Raw genomic sequence first — 19,541 nt, forward strand, 5'->3', positions numbered from 1 at the left:
AAATTTTAAATATTTTTTTTACTTTTTTAAATGTACCTTACTTAAATTTATTTTTTACTTTTTTAAATGTACCTTACTTAAATTTATCTAAATAGTAAATTATTTGTGAAAAATATTTTAAAAAATTAATAAATACACAAAAATACAAAAAAATAAAAAATGTATTAAATTTTCGTATTTTTCTTTTGATATGTAATGAATTTTTAATTTTTTTTTTACAAATATTATACTTTTTAAGTATATTTAAAAATTAAAAAAATATTAAAAAAATTTATTAAAAATATTAAAATACAAAAAATAAAAAGGTACAAATATTATACTTTTTCTCTATTTTAATTGTCAGTTTTCTTCCTGTCAGAACATAAGATCGATCAAAGAGGGCTCGCGAGACACAGAGGTAGAAGAGACGAGGAGAAAGAAAGAGGAGGAGAGTGGCCAAAGAAAAAAGGACTTTGCTAGCCGCTCCGCCGAGGTGGAATTGAATTTGAATTTTGCATCTCCAAACAACATCTGATTTTAACGCCATCGCCATCGCCATCGCCATCATCGCCCCCTTCCACAGCTGCCTGCCACCATCTCAATCCAAACCTATACTCTCTCTGCCACATCGCCACCCACCAACCACCATCCACCACCACCACCCACCACCGCCGATGCTGATATTGCTCGATCTACTTCCTCAGCTCGCCAACCACGTCTTTTAAGCTGTCAAATTCACCTTTGGTTTTGTTTTCTTTATTGAAGATCTGAGCCGCTTTGGTTTCTTCATCTTCCCACCCCTATTTCTCATCATCATCTAGCTCTGTTTCAGGTAATTGGGCCTTTTCCCCTTTCATTTTCCCATTTTCTTTATTCTCTAAACCTTACTGCTCTTGCTTTGTTCTAATTGAAACAACTAGTTGCTGTCTCTTCTTGCTTCTTGTCTGAATCTTCTCTTACTTTTTCTTATATTTAACATTTTGCATTTCTACCTCCGAAATGATATGATAATCGCAAAACTTAATCTGATTCCTTTGTTTGATTCACAATCCTCTATGGATTTCGAGAAGATCATTACATTTCCAAGTCATCAAGTAGGTATTGTGATTAATGCTTCTCATGTCACGCCTTCACTTTCTAATAATACTGTCAAAAATTACCAAATAATAACCATTAATGTTTCAAGAACTAAACCCACTTTTATACATTTAGTTATCATCCAATTCACATGTTATATATTGCCTACATCCAGTATAACATATTGTGTTTACCCTACAAAAGTACATGGGCTACTTGTGTTTAAAAAAAATAATTATTTTAGTGCAGCCCTAGGTTATATTCGTGTTATTGGAGTGTTTTGAGAAACATTTCCCTCTAGCAAGATGAATAGAACATAAATTTCAGCCCGCTATAAGGTGCATAATTCACTTTTATGGCAATGCATCATTTTTCATGAAACCCGTTCGGTTTCTAGAAGTTACAGTTATGAAAAGAGGCTTGAGCCACAACTGATTTGTTGAAATTGGCTGAAGACATGGTTGATTCCCAAAAAGGCCATGTAGGTAAAAAAAATAAAAATAAGGAGACTTGAATGAAAAGATAGATCAGATGGTGATCTAGAGTGGTTAGATCTCACTCTATATGCAATGTGGTCGTTCACAATATGAGGACTGCACACCAAACTAAGCAGCACTAAACTAAACAGCACTGATACAGACACATGACATAGATGCAATACGATATGACCATGTCAACATGACAATCTTTAAGAAATCAAGACACGACATGACCACAAACAAATATATTTTATATGAATACACAAATATGGCATTTTTTTTTTTGTACATATTAAAAATTAAGTGTGAATCAAAATTTTGCAATATGTATTTAGAAAGCTCTATTCATAAACAAAATTAAAAGATTTGAGCTTTAGAATTCCAAAAATAAATAGGTATAAATTTGCATTGTTTTTATTTTTACCATTGTTTCTCTAGTTATTTTCTTCAAACTTGGAATATTTTATACGTGTGTCTCTAAGCGATGCAGAAGTGTCTCTCAAGTGTTCGAAGATCCAGAGAAACTTCATCATGCCTCAAAATAAAAGGGTGATGTGTGACTGTGCTCAATAGAATCACTTATCTTTTCTCGACGTTATTCAATTCGGGAAGTTAAGCCTACTTGAAGGGTGTAGTCAACTTTAATAATAGTTGCTTGCCAATTGTTCGCTTGCATTGAAGGGGTTGTTCCTTGAAGCTTTGAGAAAAAATGCCATTTTTATTTTTTTATCATCAATGAAAGAAATTTATTTTATAAGGAAGCAAAAGCAAAACTACAAAGAGAGGACAAGGAGTCCACTCCAAGAAGAGCCAATGACCATTACATCAAAACAAAAAAGCTAGAAAAACCATATATGTCACAAACTACTTTCTAGTATCTAGAAATGAAAAAGAATGGAAGCCCTCTAAAATGAGGTGAAGAAGGCACCTAAATCAACCAACGCCCAATGACACACTTTGCGGAGAAGTCCCATGACTATCATGTGCATGCTCACTCAGCCCTTCATTTAGTCAACATATATGATTTGTAGATTTGAACATGGATGGAAAGAGTGGGCATAGATGTAAGGTGTTTGACATGAAAACCTTTAAAATTAGTTTGAGCATGTTGAGTTCCTTTGTTTGCAATTTTATTTTTGATCGAGGGTGTATTTGTAGATTTCTTATTGATCCAAGCACATATTTGAAAAATATAACATTGGGAGAGTTGATAAGAATTATTGAGAAATTTACAAGTTGATAAAACAAAGGGGGACATGTGTACAACCTAATATGAATAAATGAACAAGAGGGGTTTAGTCAATCATGTTTCAATTAAGGTTGGGTAACTTCAGAAATGCATGACATTGAAGCTTTTCAGTATGAAAGGGAGATAGGGGAATCAATTGACCTTCTTGAGGTATGTCATTCCTTGCATTAGTGATGGAGGTATGCTATTCAATAGATGAGGTCCAAATTTAAAGAGTTAAAGGTTAGTCTTTTTATGAGGCTCTAGTAGCAGGTCATAGAAGACTTCTTTTTGCTTGGAAAGGAGTGTGGAGGCACAAAGGTCCCATCTAAGGTGGAGTTTTGTGTGGTGTGTAGTTCATGGTAAGATCCTTACCACTGGTAAAATTTGATTAGGAGGCAAGTTCATGTTAATTGATGTTTTACGTGTAAGCATGATGGAGAGTCCATGAGCCATCTTCTTATTCATTGTGAGGTGGCACTATATTTATCGTATGCTCCTTTCTTATGTTTGCTGCAGAGTGGGTGTTCCCTTTTAAAGTGGGGGAGCTTCTTTGTTCATGGAGAGGAGATTTAGTGTGGTGAAGTAGGAGAAACGTTTGGTGTTTGATAGCTTTGGCATTGGTGTTTGTGTGGGGAGAACAAAATAGAACTTTTTATCAAGGTAATGAAACCCGGACTGTTAAGCAAATTAGAAAAGTGACCAGGTCAAGGTTCACTAATTGAATTGTTGGGTCAATCGAAATTGAACCGTGATGTTATAATTACATCATAGATATATTAAAATTATACGTGAATAAAAAAATGAAGTATTAATGGAACCTAAATTTCTTAAATATTTCTTCTAATGTTTTTCTTTATGTCTAAAACAAAAAAAACATAAATACACAAAATCAAAATTTAAAAATCCAAAGCAAATAATCTCACCACAATAATGGAATTTCTTGAAGGTAGTGTAAGCTAAATAGAGCTGCTAAATAAATCCTCAAACCATATCAATTAGACAACTGTACAATACACATAATCATTATATTTGAAATAGTAAATGAAAGCAAACATTCCATTGTTTTCATCTCTGAAAACTCAAAAACTAAAATGGAAACTTTGAAAAGTGCATAAGATAGGCCCTAATTTTCTTTTTGAAACTTCGATCACATATGCAATTTGTGTAACTCGTTATGCTCCAATCCAATGAGACCTCAAAATTTGTGGACTGTCCTCAATCACTAGCCCACCTGCACCTCCCAAAAATCCGTCACGACCACGATGGTCAACAAATAATAAGGTTTTAGTTCCTGGGAATTCTTCTGAAGGAACAACTCACAACAAATATGAAATGCTTACAAATCTATGACTACAGACCTAGTTCATGTAAATTGTAATAATTCTCAACAATATATTTGTGTGCTGGCATGGGGTGGAGATGAGTAGGTAAGGGAAATAGGAGGAGACGGTGATGGCGAGGAGTGTCGATGTTGGGTGCTGGTCGTGTCGGGGGTGGCCGGATGGGTAGGAGGAGGAGCCAAAAGGGTACCTGGAGGCTGTTGACTTGCTGACTGAGAGCCACTTGTTGGAGAAGGATTGAAGGAGAATAGAGAACGTTGTCTTCAAGTTTGAGCGCTCTGTCTTAGGAATCTGCAAGGTGAATGTTGAATGAGGATTGAGCCCTAGCTGTTAGGGGGAAAAAAAAATATGGGTCAAAAATTGGCCAAGTGTGCTGAATGACTACCAATTTAAATGGGTAGCTACTTCAACTATGGTTCACACCGGTTTTTTAAAAATACAATGGTTTTCTATCGAAAACGGTTTGGGTGGTTTATCCAGACTGGAACCTAGACTCGTAGAATTGGCTGGTCTGGTTAAGTTTTTAAAACATTGCTTTCAATGGGAAGGGAGAACTTAATTTTAGGTTAAAGAGTAGATTTTTGTCATTTTTTAGCTGGTTTTCGGGGGTGAGTAATCCGTCATTGAACCAAAATTTTTTGGATTTTGCAGAGGACTTTGTATAGGTTTTTGATGTACGAATGACACAGGTTTTTTTTTTGGTATACAAGTTATGCCCCTTTGGTGCCTCTTTAATAAATGGTTTACTTTTTAAAAAAATGATTAAGAAGCCTTTTTGGTCTAAAGAAAGTATCCATGGTAGTCTTTAGAGTCTTAAATAATGTCTATTTGGAGTTAGATTCTTGTTGGTTGCTTTTATTTATGTTTTTTATGTCTAAAGTGTGAAAGCTATTTTGGTAAATTTTACTTTTGCTGGATGAGTTACAGTATATTAGCATACTATTAGTAGGCAAATTTGTGGAGTCTACTATTTTGATGTCTTAGTCCTAGTTGGAGTGTAGGCACAAAACCCTCTCTAGTCAAGTCCAAACCATCCCTAATCCTTTCCCCCCACCTTTTTGGCCCTTTAATTGGCACCAAAATACCATGAAAGCTGCTGTACAAAATTTCCAGCAACTATCTTTTTGCAAATCCAGCAATCGACACCTTTGGACTCAAGATAATTCTAATTCTTTTTCCATCTGAAAATCCTAGAAACTTTCTTTTATCTATTAGAACATTTCCATAAATAAACCCACTACAGTCTACAGATCAATTGTAATTTGATTCTTGGCTTCCTAGTCTGTCCTACATTGGAAGAGAAACGAGTTCATAACAATTACATTACCATTTAGTATAGGATATTTTAGTAATTTTCTGTACTGGGGCTGTTTTGTTTAGTATTGGGTCTTCCAATTTGAACCACTATAGGATATTAGAGTGCTCTATATGTTGGACATTATTTGCTTTCAGAAGTCTTATGTTGGTGCGGTTTGGGGTTTGTATTCTGCTTAGAGTTGCTATAGTGTTTAATTCCTTCTGATATAGCATATTCCATTGAGAAATTATTACTTCTGAGTGAAGCAACCATAAACTCTAGTGCTTCTATCTGCTGAGTTTTGTTGTTTTTTTCCTTAATAAAATTAGTTTTTATGCTATTTACTAGTTACTCAACTGGGCATAAAATATAAAATTGTAATTAAAAATGTGGTATCATGGATGTTTGGATGGATTCCATTCAATAGAATGTCTTGAGAATCTGAAAATCTTTGTAGATGGCTCAATTCTGTCAATAATTGGTCAGACTTCCACGTTGTTTAATCATTGGGATTAGGCATCCTGCCTTATCCTGTAGATCACTTCATTGTTTCAGCACTAAGGCCTCGTTTGGGGAGTGGCTATTTTAGCCAAAAAGCCAAAAAGCCAACTAAAACTTGTCACATCACCTCTCTACTTTTCTGCACATCTTTTCGTAAAAAGCCAAAAAGTTACTAAAATAGCCTGTTCCCAAACCAGGCTTAGTGTCATTTTGGGCCACCTGAAGTCTTATGGGCTGCCTGAATTGGATTATTAGCTGCTTAGTTACTAATAGTGTACTTTTCTTTTCCCTCTTAGTTATTAAACTCTTTGTAACATTCTCCTTTTCCAATAAAGTTTTCTTCTTTCAGAGGGGAATTGTTTCTATAATTTTTGATTTGGATCCCAGGCAAGGTTCTGAAAAGCGGTTGCGGTCGCTGTAACGGTGGCGGTGGCAGTGACATGGTTGCGGTTGCGGTTGCGGGGTGTAAAGGCCGTAGTGTAACGGTTGCGGTAACCAGAACCGTGAATTTTTTTATTTTTCGCACAATTTGAAAAAAACTTACTGATATGCATATTTTTTTTCCATTATCATATTTATTAGGTTAAAAATAAATATTGATCAATTTTGGTAAATTTTTAAGTATGATCTAATATATTTCATATTTTTAAATCACTATAAACTGAGTTTTTTACATTTTATTTTAATAATTAATAACTTTATATTATACAAAAAATCAATCACTAACTATTATATATAAAATAAACAATGACAAAAGTAAGAGAATAAATAAGAGCCTAAATATATATATATATATATACATATTTTAACCAAGCCAAATAGATAATGATCATACTTATTAGTATTATTATTATTTTCAAACAATATATAGATAGACACACACAAACAAAATGGTTTAGTGATAGCAGTTGAATAGCATAGGTCTTACAGCTTCAATAAATCAATAACATGTTCTTCATTTTCCCTCTTCTCATTTTATCTCTTGCTCCTCCATTTTCTCTCTTTATCTTCCCTCTTCTCTCTATCTCTCTTCCCCCATTTTCAGCTTTTTTTTTGTGTTTTTTCGAAAGAAATAGTTTGGAATCGTTACGTAACGGTGCGTAACAAGCCGTTACGGCTGTTACGGCACCGTTACGACCGCTACGACAGCCGCTACGGCCAACACATCTGTGAATCTCAATGACACTGCAAAAGCAGCCGTAACGGATGGCGGTAACCACCAGAACCGTTACGTAACGGTTGCGGCTGCTTTTTAAAACCTTGATCCCAGGTAATATTACCAAAAGCTATTAGTGAGCACTGAGCACACCCATGTATTGAAGCTCTCTTAAGGTCATTGCTAGTGACATTTGTCAAAAGAACTTTGTCTAGTGTGCCCACATGGTTTATGTCGTTGTTTACTATCCCTAAATATGTGGTGGAGATTTGAAAAGCTTCCAAGGGGTTTTTTGTGGTGGGGATTGGGGAACGAATTGAAGCATCGTCTTATTGATTGGAAGGTGGTGTGCCTGCCTCTTAAGAATGGTAGTTAGGTATTAGGAATCTGGATGTGTTCTAAATGGCATTGAATATTTGCTTACTTATCAGAATAAGGCCATTGCAAGCATGTCATAAAGTGCTTCATATCATTTGCTTTATTATTAGGCTTTTAACACTTGCATGGATATTTGTTTGTAATGGAGAAGTCTAGAACAAGGAAGATACCACAGCCCCTGTTTGCCCCAAATTTGTCCATTGCTTTTGCTCCAGAAATCTGCCCGTTTCTATTTCTTTACGATATTCTGCTCTAAAGACTCAAAGATTGTTGTATCTAAAGCGAACATAAGTGGTTTCAAATCTCGGTTGGGTCAAGAACAAGTTGGGTGTAAAGATTTGTGATGGGAGAACAAACCCTGATGACCATGGTGAGTTCTAGCAGCCAAATTATGGGAGCACAACCACCTTAATTTTCCCTGTTTGATGGAGAGAACTTTGATTTCTAGGATGCAAAGATGAGAACCATATTTATTTCATTGGATCTTTGGGATTATTTAGAATGGGTTTGAAAAACTTGAAGATGATAATGCTTTTTCAAATACCCTAAAGTAACAATTGAAAGAGCATAGTAAGAAGGATGCAAGAGCTCTCATTGATTCATGAAGGGGTTACTGATAGAATCTTTCCAAAAATTATTAATCCAACAAAAGTAAAGGAGGCATATGATATAATTCAACGGATTATAGAGGAGAATTGAAGGTAAGAACCATCAAACTTCAATTCTTGGGCAGAGATTTTGAAAATTTGAAAATGAAGATGGTATTTTTGAAAGATTATTTGCCTACACTTATGAACTAAATAGCATATGCACGAACATGCGACATGATTTGAATAATTGACACGACGATTTTCAAAAGATGCATGACATGATACGCTAGGGAAAAGTTAAAAAGTTATATATTTATAAATTTATTATTTGTGAAATATACGAATAGTTTGTTCAAAGGTAATAAAAAAAGCAACATAATACTAATTAAAATTAAAAGTCATTTATTCCATAACTAAAACATCAAAATATCGTTCATATAACAATTGCATTTTGAATAATGTAAAACAATTGTAAAACATTGAGATGCATGATCAATTCATCTTATAAATCTTTCAAACATATTTAGAGCGCAAAAGTTGCATTTTGAAAAATGTACAACATTATTACAACGAAGAGATCCATCATATAGGTTTATCCAAAAAAAAAAAAAAAAAGGAGAAAGAGATTCATCATATAAGTCATGTTTGGAGGGTTCAAGAAGTGTTGGTAAAGTATCCGATATTATGGATTTAAATTTTTTTTAAGACATTGAAAAAGCATTCAACACACTTTTAGGAGTATTCACAAAGTGTCGTGTCTGACATGACACGTCTCCTTCGTGGAAGTCGCAAATCAATTGAAAATTTATTGAGATAATATTACCAGTCAAAGAGTTGATGAAAAGTTTTAGTTAGTTTATCGGGAAAAATATAATCCTATTGTTGCGGTAATTTTAGAAACTAAATATATTATCACTTTTAGTGTTGAAGAATTGATGAATTCAATTAAAACATTAGTAAAAAGATGTGGTCTAACGTTTAACAAGGCCTAATGCGAAATTTGAACAGGAGACCTTTTTTTTGTATCTAAATATATTTTAAAATTATTTTACATTATAAACTGCTTAATGTAAAATCACTTTTCGATTCTATTTTTGTAATTAAAATTCAGTGTTATTCATAGCCCTTACTATTCAGAGCCATTTGACAAGGAGGATTTTTTTAAGCCTTTACTATTGAGGGCCTTTGGATAAGGAGGATTTGTTTTTCACAAACTTCGCTATTGGAGGTCTTTGGACAGGGAATTTTTTTATTAGCCTCTGGACAACAATTTTTTATTGAACTTTGAACAAAGAGGCTTAAAAATATGAGGTCTTCTCTTTTGAAAAGTGGGGCCTTTGGATGAGGAAGGGCTTTTTTATTTTATTGGCCTTTGGACAAGGAGGGCTTTCTTTTTGTTATTCCTTTTGACTAAGAAATTTTTTAGTTGGGCTTTAGACAAAGAGGTCTTATTTATTGCTAGGTGTTTAGACAAAGAATTAGTCTGTGAACCCAGAATCTGAGTACCAGATTTTGCCCAGAATGCACGTGTGGTGTAGATTGAGTGAATGTTTTGTGGAGTCCATGTGTAGAATGAATTTGAACATCATATTGTAAATACGGGGTAATATTTCTGGGTTTGTAGCATGGCTGTTAGAAAAATTACTTAAAAATCCAAGTCCTTTCGAAAAGTGGGCTCTTTGGATAATGAAGGTTTTTTTTTTAGTAGCCTTTGGACATGGATGGGTATTTTTTTTGTTTGTTGTGCCTTTTGACTATTTTATTTTTTATTGGACTTCGAATTTTTTGGGGGGGCTTCATTTAGACAAATAACTTAAAAATTTGAGGCCTTAGGCGACAACTAAATGGCTTATAGGTTATGTTGATCGTGTGAGCAAAGGTTAGTAGGCAATCCGAAAAGTCAATTGAAAGTGTCTTTCATTTATAAGTTCAATTTCTAAAACCCACGAAAAATAAATCTCATGCTATGATCAATCCAAAAAGGGTAATCTTCTGGAGATTAAAGACATGGAAGAGGAAGAAATAATTTTGAAAGAAGAGGAAATGAAAAGTTTACTCAGAAACGTTGTGGCAAGCAAAGTAGTCATGACTCATGTTGACATACATTGTTCATTCGGGGGAAGTTGCAATGTCACAATTGTAAGAAGTTCGGGCATGCCAAAAATGATTGCCAATTAAAAAAAAAAAAATCAACAAACTGGTTTCTCCGAAGAGCAAGAATATGAAGGGAATTTGTTTTATGCTTGTCAAACGGCATGAAAGCAAAATAATGATATATGATTTCTTGATTAGTGGGTGTAATAATCACATGATTGGAGATAAAAGCATTTTTGTAGAGATTGGTGATTGTAAAAATTTTCAAGTAAAGATGGGAAATGGTGTCTTAGTCCAATTAAAGGGAAAGGGTACTATTGCTATTTATGAAAAAGAAAAAGAGAGTGAACAAACTATATCCTAATTGTTCTGCTAGTTTCTAACTTAGAGCAAAATTTGTTGAGTGTTGGACAACTTGTAGAGTATGGGTACTTTGTTCACTTCGAAGACTCTTGCAAGATCTATGATGACAGGGCAAGATGTCAACTTGTGGCAAAAATGAAGATAGAGCAAAATAGTGGCTTTGCACTCACTCTTTGATATTAAAAAAATGTGGCTTTGAAGATGGATGTGGTTGATGATGAGTCACAAACTTGGCTTGGAAGATTTGGACACTTGAATTCCCAAAATTTGAAGAATTTACAACAAAAGAGCATGGTGTATGGGTCACCAACTATTGAAGAAGTGAAACAAGTTTGTGAAGCTTGTGCATTTGGAAAGTACCATCAACAGTCCAAAATGGAGAGCTAAAGCACCATTGGAGCTTGATGTGTGCGGGCTGATGGAAACACCTACTCATGGCAGTAACAAGTACTTTTTGTGAATAATTTTACAAGAATGACTTGTGTGTATTTCATGAGATGAAAAAGTAATGTATATTGTATTTTAAAACAATTCTTAAAACTTGTTGAAAGGCAAAGTGGACACCTTATGAAAGTATGCAAGTGTGATAGGCGTGGAGAGTACTACTCCAATGAATTTGAGAAATTTTGTGAAGATATTGGCATGGAGAGGCACTTAACAGTTAGGCACACTCCACAATAGAATGGAGTGGTGGAGAGGAAGAATAGAGCCATAGAGGAAATGGAAAAATCCATGCTACATAAGAAGGGGCTACCTAAGAATTTTTGGGGTGAAGCTGGGTATAAGGCAGTTAATTTGATGAATAGATGCCCTACAAAAGCAGTAGAAAAACAAACTCCATTTGAGGCTTGGGGTGGAAGAAAGCCATTCGTAAATCACTTGAATGTATTTGGTTGCATTTGTTATGCACATGTCCCAAAAAAAGGCACAAGCTTGATGAAGCTGTGAAAAATGCATCCGTGTGGGTTATTGTAGCTCAAAATAAAAGGGCTATAGACCCTTTAATTTTATAAAGACTGAAGTGATTATTTGTAAAGATGTCCTCTTTAATAGAAAGCTTCTTGGGATTGGAATGAAAAGAGAGTTCAAATCAAGTCATTACTTTTAATGAAGAATGGGAAAATCAACAAAATGAAGATGGTAATGCTCGTCGTTCTTCAACAAGTGTCTCCTATTGCTAGTTTACAATCATCTTTAACTGCTCTTTCAAGGTCAAAATTCACATCTCCAAGTTAAACTCCCAGAAAAATGAGAAATGCTAGTTCACAATCATCTTTAACTCCAACAAAATGAAGATGGTAATGTGTATGCAAGTTGCAATTTTATGTTGTCGAACTGAAGAGCTTTGAAGATGCAATTAGAGAAGCATGAAAGAAAGCTGTGGAAGAAGAAATATACATGATTGAGAAGAACAAGACCTGGGAGTTGGTGGAGAGGCCGAATGAGAAGTAATTGGTGTGTTTTGAATTTTCAAAACAAAACTCAACTCGGATGACTCCATTCAAAATAACAAAGCAAGACTTGTCACTAAAGGGTATTCTCAACAACCCAAAATTGATTTTCAAGAAACATTTTCAGCGGTGGCTTGACTTGACAAAATTAGAGCTTTTATTGCCCTGGTGTCTCAAAAGGGTTAGTTTTTGTACCAACTTGATATGAAATAGGCATTCTTGAGTGGTGTCTTCGAGTAAGAAATATACGTTGAACAACATCAAGGTTTTGTTGTACAAGTTTGAAAAAGGCCTTGTATGAGCTAAAACAAACACCTCGGGCATGGTATGTTGCGATTGATGCTCACTTCAATGGCAAATGTTTTTGAAGGAGCAAAAGTGAGCCAACTGTGTACACCAAGAGACAAGGTAAGACTGCTATTTTTAATATTTCTCTTTTATGTTGATGATTTGATGTTTATTGGTAGTTACAAAAAAAATAAGAGAAGATTTTAAGAGGAGATTAAGGAAAAATACAAAATAAGTGATTTGGGACTCTTGCATTACTTATTGGGCATTGGAATTTATCAAAAGGAAGAATGTGTTTTTATTAAAAACTCTTGCTAAAATGTTCAAAATGAAGAATGTCAAATTGGTTGCTACGACCTTGATGTAGAACGCCTTAAGAAAAGAGAAGAGAAAGGAGAGAAGAAGAGAGAAAAGAAAAAGAGGGCCACAACCTTAATCACTCAATGATATTCTCAACGCTAACTATTACAATGTAGAAATCTAATACTTGTAGGCTAGAAACCCTAATTTAAAACAGGGAAGAATAGGAAAATAAATATTAATTGAACTCTTTGCCAAAGGAAAACAACTATTAATTAAACTCCTAACCATAATAAAACTCTTAAAGAAACTATAAGTAAGAATAAAACACTAAAATAAATGGGAGCTGCTATTCTCACTCCACTTTGCTCCAAATACACTCATTTCTTTGTCTTTATTATACATAGTTACGTTAATACCTTGGTGTAGGTTTTTCTTCCTTCTGCCTAGCTCCTGAAAACAACGTTTGACTTGCATGTGTTAAGCATATAGCTAGCGTTCATCCTAAGTCAAGATCAAACTTTTCTTTTGAGCATGAAAAAATACGGGTTCTATTCTATCTAGTAGATTCAACAGAATGGAGTTCCTTGTCTGTAATTCCAGAATAGAAAATTTCCTCCAGCAGGTTGACAAAGGGCCTTTTCTTTCAAATGACAACTGCCTCTTCCTGTTGCGAGGGCGTTGAATGAAACCAAACCGCCCCCCTTCTGATCAAGTACTAGTTGCTTTGCTGGTAGGCCCACTTAGGTTAGGGGCATTGTCCCTTAGTTCTTACTCAGGCTGTGGTTGACCACATTCTATCTTCAGATTATTAAATCCTTGCTCAATAAGGCACTTTTCACGATATTATCCTACCTCAACTATATTCCGCGTCTTTATCATAGCCTCCAGGTGGAGATTCTACTATAGGGTTAGGTAGAGGTGTTGCACTTGAAGCTTCACTTTGATTATTCCGATTCCGCGAGCTTGATTCCATGAAAGGAATAGACACTTGAGATCTTCCCCTAAGTGAGGAGTTTGGGTCTGAGTGGTTGTTTCCGCTACGAGTGTTTCTTTTTCGAGTGGAGAATGTAGTATTCAAACTTCCTTGTAGGTTCACCAAGGCCTCAAGGTGACCTTTTTCATACCTTTATCGTATCCTGAGTGGACTCCCTGTCATTTGTCTTATGTAGGTGTGTGCCAGGGGAATGGAGGGAAGTGGGGAGATAAGCCCTTTTGAGCTACAGTTTATGTATATTCCTATATTGCAGATCCACCGTTGGAAGCTCCTGTTTTTGTTATCTACTCTCTATTTATATTGCCCCCCTATACTAGTTTTCAACTCTACACGGAATTATACTTGGGATGCTGACATTGTTTACAGGCAAGAAACGTATGACACAATCGTTCCTAATGTGGAATTACTCAAGGTGTCCAAGAATGGATTCGGCTTTTATGCTTAAATAACAGATTGCCAACAACACTTGACATTGAGATGAAGCAGGAGTCGCCTTGGTTTCTTCACTTGCTCTGTAGTATGAGCCTCATACAGAGCTGTGCCCCTTTAATATGATGAGAAGAAGAGGGGCCGCCCTCTTTTCTTTTCTGCACAAATCTTGATTTATTGCTAGCTAGTAGATTAGATTAGTTAGATGATGCGGATGCTCTCTCTTGAGGCTGTACAGTCTAGTGCTTGTATCTCCCCAAGTTCTTTTGCTTTCGCGTTCGTCCTCCCCTTTCTATTCTAGGGGGATTGGCCCTTGTGTCTACGGAGCTTAGCTTAGATGGGATTAGGATTGAAGACTAGCCGAAACGGAAAGATGTGGGTTCATACCAAGCCAAGGAAAGCTAATCTCCCCCTCCCCCCCAACACAAAATGCACTCTCTGAAAAAATCAAAATTCTAAGGGTATTAATATAACTATGTATAATAAAGACAAAGAAAGGAGTGTGTTTGGAGCTGAGTGGAGTGGGAATAGCGTCTCCCAAATAAATTACATAATAAATATTAAAGACAAAATTATAAGAACTTTGTGGTGCACAAACGTTCCGCATCATTATTCCAATTGTGAAAAAGAACTCATTCTTGAGTTTTCCTTTAAGTGTCGAACTTGTCTATGTCCAAAAATCAAATACTTTGAATATGCAGCTTGCTTTGTTGTCAACTACTCCTGGTGCTCAAGGTGTTAACAAGATCCACTATACTTGGACTAAAACACACAAAGGAAATTTTCAACACCAATCAAATCAATTTCTTTGAATTTGACCAAGTAATTATTTAGTGGAGCATCAATAGGATCCGACAAGTTGAGTTCATTTGTAGATTTAAGGGACTATTCTTTTGGTAAGATCATTCTTTGCGTAGGAACGACTTCTTGGATTTCCAAAGTTTTTGCTTGGTCCATAGGTTCCACACATCCCCTTACTAACGCTATGAGGAAGTTCTAAATATTTCCTAAAATAAGGGTCATCAATTTATCCAAAGTTGATTTTGTCTTATCCAAAGTTGATCGTGTCTCTGCCAAGGAGGCCCTAAGTCCTACATTTTGATGTTAGACATCATATTTTGAGTATATCTCTACGTTGGTGAATATGGCTAATGAGGCAGAAGAATTTTTTTTTTCTTGGATTGGCTTTTGAGCTGGGTAATAGATTTTTTATTTTTTATTTTGGATGTTTGGGTTAGTTGTTTGGAGGGTTGCTGGTTTGGGCTGGGCTGGTTTGTTGTGAGTGGTGGCGTGTTGGGTTGGAGTTTTTAAAGGTTAGAAGGCATGCCTAAGCGCATGCTTAGGTGTGAGGCACACTTGAGGCGCCTCAGACACTTTGAGGCGTGGTGCTATAGGAAATGCTCATCTGAGCTACGTTACACGAACTCGGGTATCGGGTGCGGGTGCAGGTGCGGGTGCGTATCTGGGGGTCAAATACTTTAAAATTAAAAATTGAGAATATGTGGATACGGATCCAAATTTGGATACGGGTACGGGGATACGTTAAATAGTTATTTTTAAAATATATTTATTATATGAAGATGAGTTAAAAAACGCTAAGGAATAACAGATTTATTAAAAAAAATAACAAATAGAAATTATTTTATGCATAAAATAAATTATATTATGTATGATAAAATAAATTATTTTTATTTTAGGAATAAAAATTATATTATTTATGATATATTATATTATACAATACAATATTTTTTTGGCTGAATGATATTTTGTAATATGAAATAATATTATATATTATCATATTAATATAATTTATATTATATAATATAAATCTAATTTAAAAGAAGAGCACAGAGAACAAGGAGGAGAAGACGAAAATTAGAAGAGAGAGAGAGAGAGAGAGAGAGAGAGAGAGAGAGAGCGAGACCGAGACCAAAGGGGAATCGAAGCCCTAGGATCATTTTCTGGGTGGAATCGACTTGGCAATGATCTCCTTTGATTCGGTCGAGCTTGCGACTATGGTTCGCATTTTGATCTTGCTTCGCCACGTGACTTGCTTTGCAAAGGTGAGTTTCAGCTCTCTCTCTCTCTCTCCATCTCTGAGTTTCAGCCGTATCCGTTTGTATCTAGCCGTATCTTGGCCGTATTCTACACATGTATCTGTGTTTTGTCATGTCAACATGGGTACCTCTCACAAATCAGAGAGTCCGTATAACGTAGCATCTGAGGTGCTTGAGGTGTGCGCCTTAGGCTCAAGCGTGATTCATTTGAATTTTTGCTTCAACCTTATTCTTTTTGTGTGTAGCCATAAGGAATCACAACCCTTTTAATATAAAATGCAAACACATATCCAAAAAAGTCCTACTCATTGAGCAAAAGTTTTGGATTGCAAGAAAGATATGCCTTTGGGATTCCTTTCAATATAGTGAATTATGACAGTTTTGGGTTAATGATTGAAGCTATTGGGTAGTTGTTCCCTTTTTAAAATTTAAACCACTGAGTTATCATTTACATCAATAAATTGATGTAGGCAGGCAAATAGTTTTGGGTAAAGTATGGATATTGTGTAATGGACAATGGGTGGATGAACAAGAGAAATATTGATTTTTATTTGATATGAGTGATGTTTTTTTTATGAATTTTGTTGGATATTAGTTTGTGGTTGTTAGAAGGTTAAATGTTATTTTTTGAGAATTTTTCGCAAAGTTGAATGTTATTTTTATGGTTTTTGGAATATTGAATGTTGTATGATTTGTGAAATTCAAAAAATATTTGCTTATGTTAAAAACTTTGTTTAAATTAAAATTTTGGCTATCATCTACAACTTGTGCCTCGCTTTGGGTGTTTCATGCTTAGGCTCTAGGAGACCTTGGTGCCTTAATGCGCCTAGAATTTGTAAAACAGTGGGTTAAAGGATGGTTGGGATTCATATGGATATGAGCTAAAGTTTTGGACTGGTTGACTTTGGTGCTGTCCTATTGACGGGGCTGGATTTGTTTTGTTACTAGACCGGGTTGGGTTTGGTATACTGGTATTGGCTTAATTAAAGGGCTGGTTTAAGTGAGTTTGCAAGGAGACTTGGGGTCACCACTGGTTGATGTGGGGTTTGGTGGGCTTTAGTAAGATGGGTTGGTTTACATATGTGGGTCAGGGGTTGGGTTGGGTGTATGGTTAGGATCTAGGGTTAATGCTGATGGATTAGGGCTTAGGGTTATTACGACCCTGGATGACATTGGACGAAGCCCTACCTCGACTTGCGACAGAACACTTACTAAGCTTCAGAACAACACTGATGTGATGATGCCATCAACAGAGAAGCAGTGTGCCAACAATTGGAGTGCAATGGAGATAGAGACAATTCTGAGAGTCAGAGGCTGCTGCAATGCTGATTCTAAGAAAGAAAGCTACTGCGATGTCATTCTAAAAACAGAGATGCAACTTCGATTTTGAGATAAGTTGTGATGTCGTTCCGAAAGAGAGGACGGACTGTACCGAAAATAAAAGGGAGAGAAAGAGGATGGTAATGGGAGCTTAGGCTCTGATACCAATTGATGCAATGCGGCTATTAAGAAATCTGTCCCATTTTTTCAACTAATTCAAAACCAAAAAATATGGAGAATTGTTTTAGATGAAAAGAACCAATATTCAATAAGTAAGAAATCTGTACTATTTTTTCAACTAATTCAAAACCAGAAAATATGGAGAATTGTTTTAAATGAAAAGAACCGATATTCAATAAGAAAAGAATTTTCAAGAGAAAAAGAACAAGGGTCACAACCCTGCACACAAAAGCCACAGCTTTTCTCAATTCAAATTCATTAATCAACTTTGATGAACGATAATGGCGAAGCCTTTATTTATAAGCTAAAAGAAACCCTGATAAAAATAAGCAAACTAAAATTCTTGATGACCAAGGAACATACTAAAATGAAACAAATCTTCAGAATCCTAATTAAAAATTCTTAATCACTAAAAAACATATTAAATGGAAACAAATCTTGAGAATCCTAACAAATCCTGAGAATTCTAATTAAACTATAAATTAAAATAAATAAATAAAATATTAAAGTCATAAATAAAACTATAAAATTTCCGTAAACATCCATGAACATTTCGCATCATTCTCGCCAACTGAAAAGAAATTGTCCTCGAGTTCTCCTTCAAGTATTGAATGCGCCATGCCAACAAATCAAATATTTGAATAGGCTAGCCGCTTTTATTTTATTGCCAGGCATATTGTTCTTGGATCTCAAAGTGTTGAAAAGGCCTGTTAGACTTGGATTGGACACACAAAGAAACTTTTCAACTCGAACAACATCAACCCTGTCTAACTTAATCAAAGGATGTGTAACAGGAAACTCTTCTTTTGGTAAAACCATGTTCTGCAGGAGATTTTCTTACCTTTCAGCTTCGACTTTTTTGGAATCCTGAAAGCTTTTCCAAAATAATATTAGGTTCCTGATACTTTGGAACTGCTTAATCAACTTCTACTTGGTTGTCATAATCTCCTCGGGGCTTGTTTGATTGGACGGCCATGGGACTCATGTTCCATTGTTTGATTGCAATTTTATTTTTAAGATTAGATTCCAATGGCCATTCTATTCAAAAAATTTACAACTAATAATGCAAAACATGCATATAATTGAGATTGTATTTTTTCATATCTATTGCAAAATAAACGTGGACAGGAGGGAATTATATGGATTGTAATCCCCTCATTGTTAATCCTGCTAATCAAACATCATGGATTGTAATCCTCTCACTGTTAATTTTGCTATTCAAATAGGCCCTTGAGGAATTTCTAAAGTTTATCCAAAAAGATGGACTAACAATTTGTTCAAAGTGGCTTTCTTCTGAGTCATTTTTTTCTTCATCACTTGCATATCTTTCTTCATGACATGGTGTTTTTGAGATAGGGTCTAAAATTAAGAGTTTAACTTGGCATTGGTGAACATGACTAAATGGTGAAAACATATATATATTTTTAAATAATGATTTTGGTCCAAATCGATGAAGTCTTATGAAGAAGGCAACCACACTGATTGAACAGAGAAAGGTCGATCGAAGTTGGGCTCTAATAGCTATTAATGTAGAACACCTTAAGAAAAGAGAAGAAGAGAAGAAGAGAGAAAAGAAGAAGAAGGGGGCTTGAACACAAGACGGCCACAACCTTAATCACACAATGATATTCTCAAAGCTTACTATTACAATGCAGAAATCTAATACTTGTAGGCTAGAAACCCTAATATAAAAAATGAAACAAATAGGAAACCAAATATTAATTGAACTCCTAGCCAAAGGAAAACAAATATTATTTAAACTCCTAACCAAAAAAAAAAAAAAATCTTAATTAAACTATAATTAAAAATAAAATACTAAAATAAATTAGATAATAAATATTAAAGACAAAATTATAAGAACTCCATGGTGCACACACTTTTCGCATCACCCTTTGATTGTGAATGAAAAATTGTCAAACGGACTAAAAGAAATGGATGCATCTCATTATAGAAGCTTTGTTCGAAGTTTATTGTATTTGACAACTACAAGACCGAACGTTATGTATGTTGCTTGTTGTCCCGATTCTTGTACAA

The 19,541-nt window shown here is 35.0% G+C and overlaps 1 protein-coding gene across 4 annotated transcripts in view; it reads left to right on the forward strand.

Annotated features, from left to right (window-relative positions):
- Positions 1–320: 320 nt before the first annotated feature.
- The window catches only part of LCBK1 (long-chain base (LCB) kinase 1), a 55,415-nt gene continuing 36,194 nt past the window's right edge, over positions 321–19,541 (forward strand). The window contains exons 1-2 of one of the 4 annotated variants that reach the window (XM_082920695.1): positions 354–811; positions 1,050–1,073. The gene's annotated coding sequence lies outside the window, so the exon portion shown is untranslated. Of the gene's footprint in view, positions 812–1,049; positions 1,078–9,381; positions 12,345–19,541 lie in introns of those variants that run through there. The other 3 variants (XM_082920694.1, XM_082920693.1, XM_082920696.1) reach the window with 3 other exon arrangements.

The sequence above is a fragment of the Camellia sinensis genome, chromosome 3, assembly GCF_055761805.1.
Source record: "Camellia sinensis isolate YWXY chromosome 3, ASM5576180v1, whole genome shotgun sequence".
Lineage (NCBI taxonomy): Eukaryota > Viridiplantae > Streptophyta > Magnoliopsida > Ericales > Theaceae > Camellia > Camellia sinensis.